This window comes from Chaetodon trifascialis, chromosome 2, assembly GCF_039877785.1.
Source record: "Chaetodon trifascialis isolate fChaTrf1 chromosome 2, fChaTrf1.hap1, whole genome shotgun sequence".
NCBI lineage: Eukaryota > Metazoa > Chordata > Actinopteri > Chaetodontiformes > Chaetodontidae > Chaetodon > Chaetodon trifascialis.
In genome coordinates this window covers 13,258,800-13,266,540 of record NC_092057.1, presented here as the reverse complement: position 1 = coordinate 13,266,540, position 7,741 = coordinate 13,258,800, and positions in this window count along the sequence as shown.

Below are 7,741 nucleotides of genomic sequence, written 5' to 3'. Positions count from 1 at the left end.
CTTGTGTTTCACCCCCAGAAGCAGTAAGAGATGCCACACACACACACACACACACACACACACACACACACACACACACAGATATGAAGTAACAGTTTGAATGTTTGCAGGGTGTAGTTTGAACCAGTGATGTTGGTGTTAAGAAGACATCACGTAACTTGATGTGAAGAACTGGCACACAAGGATTAACACATGAGAGTGCAGGGCCCACTAGCCTCTAATTAAAGAGGACTAACAGAGAGAAACACAGACCGAGTGTAATCGGCTTTTAGAGCACTCATCAATGTTTAAGCGCAAAATTGGGATTGACCAGAAATGTGCAACGTGTCCCAATAAGGCCATGTCAGTGCAAATGGAATAAATTCATGAATATCAAACAGCTGTGATTTAATGAGTGTGAGGCAGTTTCCCGTCCTCTGCAAGAGAAAGTCCACTTCAGAGGAGCAGGACTGGGAGAAAAGGCTACAGCGGCTTAGTGTAATCTGCATAGACGATGATGGGCTGTTTAAAATTGCATAGCAAGTCTTACCTTTGCCATTCAGAATCCTCCTCACGGGAGCAACGCAACTCATTGTCTCAAAGAAACGCAGCTCAGCAAGTATCCAGAGGCTGACTATTAACAATAACCTGGAATATTCTGCTATGAAAAGTCTTGGAGCGCCCCAACGAATGTGAGCACTTCATACACTCATCACCTCTTTGTCATGCGTGGTTTTGCTGTGGATCACGTCCTGAGTTTGAAATACCATGGCAACAATATGATAATGAAGGAGGCCTTTCCTTTCTGTGACTGATATACTGTAAAATACATAATGCACCCAGAATAAGACAGCTTTTAGAGGCTACCGTCATGTGTTATCACTGTAAGACCTATTTTAAAGAGTCTAACAGGCTCGTTCGTCTGTGGATGCTCATGATTCACGGATCCATTTATGAATTATGAGAATCAAACTAATCACCTGCTCTGAGAGGCGGTTACACATGATGTGATACACTGTGTCATGTCTGACCAGTTGGACTTGTTGTAAACTTCATTCATGTCTCCTTAAGAGTGACAGCGGGGGAGGCATCAGACAGGAAGCTCAGACTGAGACTGCCCCCTGCTGGCCACTGCCTCACACCTAAAGCTGAAAACAGGCTGTTAAAGCTACGAACAGATGATGATCTTAAAGAATATGATGCATCGCTGTAGATTAAAAACTACCCAACAGGATATGAAGCAGTTAAAATTAGTGCAACCTTAAATGTAAACAGCAGTAAAATGCAACATTACACATTAACGCAGCAGTAATACAAATGCAGAAACATCCATATAATATAAAAACACTGACAGGGAGCTCCACAAAGAGCTTGCTTTTACATCTCATACTTTTAAAGCACGCTTTGCTGACGATACTAAAAGTGATTGAGAGTTCCAACTGTGTTATCACATCCCGCCTACACAGAGTACGTTACGTTAGCCAAGAGCTGCATGAGAGAACTTGCTCTGAGTGTCTTGACCTTTCACTTTTGTCAGAAGTTATGAAAGTCATGTCATCTGGCATGCCGTGACATAGTCAGCGGCTGGAGCTGTTTCTGTTTTCCTTTCTGCCGTCATAAAATGTACTGTAACAGCTCTGTTGGGTAGAGCGCGGGGATCCAGTGGGTTGATGGGTTAGAGAACGTTTAACTCCTTACCACAGTCCCCTCTAAGCCCCTTAACATCCTGGGAGCTCTTTCCACGATGACCCTGAAAGAAAAAGCCTGAAAATTGTTTGTTCAGCCTCTGTTTCATTAAAAACTCTCTATTCAGCCAAACTGGCTAAATCAGCCCTTAGTTGTGGCCCTTTTAAGCTATATTGCTTCTCTTTTTTCCTCTGACAGAAGCTTTTCTGCTTTTCTCGTAGTTCAATTCAATTCAGTTCAGTTCAATTCAATTCAATTCAATTCAATTCAATTCAATTCAATTCATCCATCCATTATCTATACCGCCTATCCCTTTCGGGGTTGCGGGGGACTGGAGCCTATCCCAGCTACAATGGGCGAGAGGCGGGGTACACCCTGAGCCGGTCGCCAGCCGATTGCAGGGCCACATACAAGGACAAACAAACATTCACACTTGCACTCACACCTACGGACAATTTAGAGTCATCAATTAACCTAATGAGCATGTTTTTGGTCTGTGGGAGGAAGCCGGAGTACCCGGAGAGAACCCATGCATGCACGGGAAGAACATGCAAACTTCACACAGAGAGGCCCCGTCTGACCCGGGGATCGAACCGGCAACCTTCTTGCTGTGAGGCACGCGCACTACCTGCTGCGCCACCGTGCAGCCAATTCAATTCAATGCAATTCAATTCAATATTCCTTTATTCGTCCCACGAGGGGAAATTTCAATTTACAGCAGCACCAATAAAGCAGATAGAATAGTATAACAAGTTAATCACAACAAGTATGTACAAAAGGGTGGGATAAAAGTTGTGACTGGTAGTTGTGACTGGTCCGCTCGTTGAAAATATACATTTAATTCGAATTAATACAACCTTGCTTGGTATTTGTTGTTTGATATTTCTTTTACTAAGTGGTCCATTAGCTGCAGTGTTATATATCAAACATTCTTCAGTGACCTTCACTTGCATTTGTATTCACTCACTGTGTTTCACTTTCCATTGCTTCTTCTCTGACACTGAATGTTTTTTCAATCGATAAATTTCAGCTTTTATTTGTGAGAATTAGCTGTAAGTCTGTCATTCATTGTTTATGGACCACGAAGGTCATTGTTAAGACTTCAAGCTGTTTTCTAGCTTTTGGAAAAGGGCTGCTTTTACTCACAAATAGTGACTGTCTTGCTGTGGCTGTAAAAAAAAAGAAGCATTTTAACTCAGTGGGGACCTTTCTTTAAACTGATGCCATAAACCAAACCTATGTAATGTCTGTATCAGACCAACAGAGGGACACATCTCACAGGTTCATGTCAAAGATACAGTGCAGCCTTGTTCCTGCAGCATGTGACCCATTTCAAAGCGACTCTCTGGGCTCTATTTGATCTGAGTACTCGACCATTAAGAATGCATGAACCTGACTCTTCATATCAGCCTCTCTGCAGACTGAACTCCAGCACACACACACACACACACACACACACACACACACACACACACACACACACACACACACGCAAGCAGAGGTGAGCTCAGCATCTACATCAGCAGCAGTAATGGACCATGAAGGATAACACAAAGTTGATTTTTGTCATTTACTTGTGCTTGGTGCCCTACAGAACATGCCAGAAAGGGCGGGGGGGTGGGGTGGGGGGGGTGTCATTGTGTGGAAAAACCTCAGTGAGCTTTCTGGGGCCAAATGAGCCTCACTTCTCCACGGGTGTGAGAGTACAGCTGGAGAGATTATCCCATCCAACACGCGTCATCAATGTCGCCTCACAACAGGCCTCCAGTTGCTCCCCGTGCGGGGGTGTGTGTGTGTGTGTGTGTGTGTGTGTGTGTGTGTGTTATTGTGTGTGTTTGTGTGTGTGTTCAATAATCGGCCCGGTTGGAGACGGCGGGTCGTGCGGCCATAAGCCGATCTGGAATTTTCTCAATAAAGGTCTAATCTTTACGGGAAGCTGTACAGTGCTGGAAGGAGTTTCTTCTCTCTCTTTAATCAATGTACCTACAGACTCACACCGTCCAACCTCTCACACCAACGCTATTCCATCACATTCAGTATTTACATTTTTATTTTATACATGCTGGTGTGTGAGTGTGTTCTGTACTTGCATGACCTTCAGTTGATCTACTGCAAAAAAAGGGCAGGTAGGCTGTGACCAAAAGTATGCAAACACACCCAAGCATTACAACCTTATGTGTTGGATGAACATCTCATTCTTAATCTATGTGCATTTCCACTAGATTTAGGAACCTGGCTGCAGGGATCTGCTCCATCAGCACTGTTATCAGCTGATGTTGGGCAGTAACACCTGACTCACAGTCTTGTTCCTGCTCATCCTAAAGGTGTTGGATGAGGCTGAGGTCAGCGCTCTGTACAGGCCAGTCAAGTTCTTCTACACCAAGCTGGGAAAACATTTCCTTATGGGCCTTGCTTTGAAACAAACTGTTCCTTGGGTGGGTGTCCTTGTGGTTAGGATGCATGCCATATAACTAACAATGTTATAAAATCAGCTGTCCATTAGGACTACAGATAGACACGCTGCAGGTAGATTTGTGCTGGAAGTGGAAACTTTCCACACGGAAATTTGCATTACTGAGAATATTCTGGCTATGATTTAAATAAAACGTTAAAACAAAGAAACTGAACATAAGAAAATGCAAACATGCTTTTCCAGTTATGGCGGATAGCTTAACAGAATTATTTTGAGGTGCTGAGAAATCATTAAATTGCATGACTTAAAAGATTAGGTAAATATGATGGTAGAGATAGTCATATGCGTCTATTTTCAGTAGATTAAAAGGAAGTTTGGAAGATGGGGCTTCCTCCTGGGACCTTTGATGGACCTATACATAAATAGTTAATGCCGCCTGTTCAGATTTCAAGCATTGCTGAGAACATCCTGTATATCTGACAGGTGGTCTTCGTTTCATTTTATTTTGGACTGGTTGACTGATCTAATTCCTACATCTTCTAGCAGTGTTTACTTGTTGTCATGTACCAAACCTTCCCTTAAAATCAAAAAAAAAATGGCACTGAAAAATTCTAAACCTTGGAAAACAGACCCCTGACAGGTGCATGCACAGGGGTGTCCACTTACTTTTGGACATCTAGTCTATTTATTGTGGTAGATTTAGTTGAGCTCATCAGGTTTGTTTTGATCTCTTTCACTCATCAAGACCCAATTAGAATCTATTAGACCCACATCTCACTGCCACACACACACCTACCCCCCCCCCCCCCCCCACACACACACACACACAGGAGGCTAGGCTTTAACTATTGTGGCAAAGTGGAGAATGCTGCTTTTGTGTAAAGTACAAGTTCAGAACTTTACAAGAAACGCTGTGGCTACTGTAAGTGATCTTATTTTCTGTATGAATGACAGAGAGATGCAGAGAAACCCGTAGAGAGAGAGAAAAACAGAAGAAACAGACGCCAGCAGATTCAAAACAGCAGGATGCACAGCAAGGCCACGCCGCTTGATACCATTTGACATCAGAAATCCAGTTCACCAGCAGGTACAATAGTAACATGATCCGCGTTTTCCTCCTCTCTCAGTTTTCCTTGCGGTGTGCGAAGGCTTGATTGCCCCTACTTGTTGCAGGTGAATAGATAACACTTCCCCCATCTCTTTGTGTGTCTTTGTGGTGCATTTCGGAGAACCAGCGGAGTGTTTTCCTGGGAATTTCTGCTCTCTGTGTCTCAGGTCTCTCTGTCTTTTGTGTAGTAACCAGGGCAGGGTCTGAGCTGCTTATTGTGGGAAGAGTTTGCTTTTGTTTACACCCTGTGAAAAGGCTGCATGTGCAGCTCTCAAAGTCTCACTGTGTGTATGTAAACTAAAGATGCATGATGCCATAATTAAGGGATAATTCTAGTTTATTACAAATTGGGCCTTATTTTATTAGGTTAGATCAAAATATCTGTTATTTTAAAAGGCATAGTTCAATATTCTCTCTCTTTCTCTTTTATCAAGATAGACGAGAAGATCGATGACACTCTTTGACGTCCTGAATAAATATGAAGCTACAGCCAGCAGATGTGGAGATGGTTGGTTCAGCATAAAGAAACAGGGGAAACAGCTGCTTTGGTTAATTTTGTCATCTCTGTAACTGAATGAATAGTTTAGCATTTTAGGAAATAGTCTCATTTACTTGTTTCCAAACAGATTGACAGCAATCTGGAGTCTTATTGTCACCGTGACGTTGAGAAGCTGCAAGTGAAAACTCCAGGAAGTGACTGCACCAGGCCAAGAAACTAACCCTAACCCTAACCCTGCCTAACCCTAAACCTAACCCTGACCTGGTAAAACCACAACCTGTTGCTTTTACGCTTCCATTTTCATTCGGATTAAACAAATGAGAAATAACATATCAATCTGCGAGGGGTAAAGATGATGGCAGGCAGATTCATTTTTTAAAAACTTTTAGACAGACCAAAACTCGTTGTTGCCCCGTTTCCACTGTTTATGCTAAGCTAAGCTAACCATCTACATATTTATGTGAGTGGTATTAATCTATCTCATCTAACTCTTGGAAAGAACATGAATAAATGTATTTCTCATAATTCCTTTCACCAAGGTAATGGCTTAGACCTTGGCCCAACAGAAAAAATATAACTCAAGCTGTCCATTGCAAACAACCATCACAGGTGACAGATGGACTTGGCTCTGAGCGACCTCACTTGCAATAGTTGTGCACACATTCAGTTTTCCTCTGCAATCAGCAAGCACTCTCATTCTTCTTCAGATCATCCGGCAGTAACAACGATGCCATGTTTCCAGATCCCTGCAGCTGCTTTGATGAGTACAATATTATCAAAATCAGCAGAAACAATGGCCTTAAAGGCAAAGTCAAAGCAGTATAACAGTATAGCAAAATAGGGAAAGATGCTATCTCTCTATTTCATTGTGACTTTAATACTGATGGCACACCATAACATCTACTTGCTCCTAACTCCTGTCAAAATCAACTAAAACACGACATGCAAGCCATGCTTTTAACAACTGTGCAATGTAATGGTGATATGAAATACACAAAAATCACAATTACCGTGTTGCATATAGCTATATATGTTGTTGTGAACCAGTAATCACTAAATACTCTAACAAACATCTTACATTACTGCTGAATGCTTTTATCGAACCAGTGCATCAGATGTTAAAGGCCCATACCAGAGTTCATGCCAGTCTAGCATATTTTACAGTACTACTACAGTACTTCATACTTCTGCTCCATCACATTTCAGAGGGAAATGTTGTGCTTTTTACATGTAGATTGCAGATTAAGGTGAATAAAATAAAATATCTAACATATATAATCAACCAATAAATGACAACGTCATATTACAGGTTGGTAAGACTTTGATTCGCAGGGGAGAATTCGACTACTTTCACTCAAGTGAAGGAGCCGAGTGCTTCTTGCACCTCTGCTGTTTTTCAAAGGGTGACATCGTCTGTGAGGAGCTTCCATTCAACTCACGTCAAAGTTATTATATTGTCAGTGGTACCAGTTTGTGCAGATGACTCTCATAAGCCTGCGCTGTATAAACATGCAACAATAATGTATCTTAAAAGAAGTCCTGGTCTTCACTGTGATGGATTACCTAACTCAAGCAAGTCTTTGCAAGTGGATTTGCACGCTGTAAGAAAATTATAGAAGACCAGGACATGGTGGAAAAACACTGTGATATATTTTGCAATAGTCAGCAGTAAAAATGAGTATATGTTAAATTGTTGAAAATGAGCTCACTGGATGTAAGCTGATCTGCACATGTGAAGAGGCTTTATCTGCCTCCACACTCTTACTATACAACCATGACTAAACACCAATAAACCACTTTACTGCTTCCTCCTGTGATAAGTAAGAAAAGTTATCTGTCAGACTTTTTTTCCATGGATTGCTAAGGGTCAGCTGTGCAGCCTCCCTGTCACAGTGAAATTATTAAAAACTTCACTCAGCGTCATATGTGCTTCCGTATTTACACACTTCACTCGAAGCCTGTGAGTCCTGTTAAACAGTGAGCATTAAAGTGAAATGTATTGAGCAACACGTCCAACGGCTTCGGCCTCCTCCTCCCAGCCAGAGTTCAGCCGCTG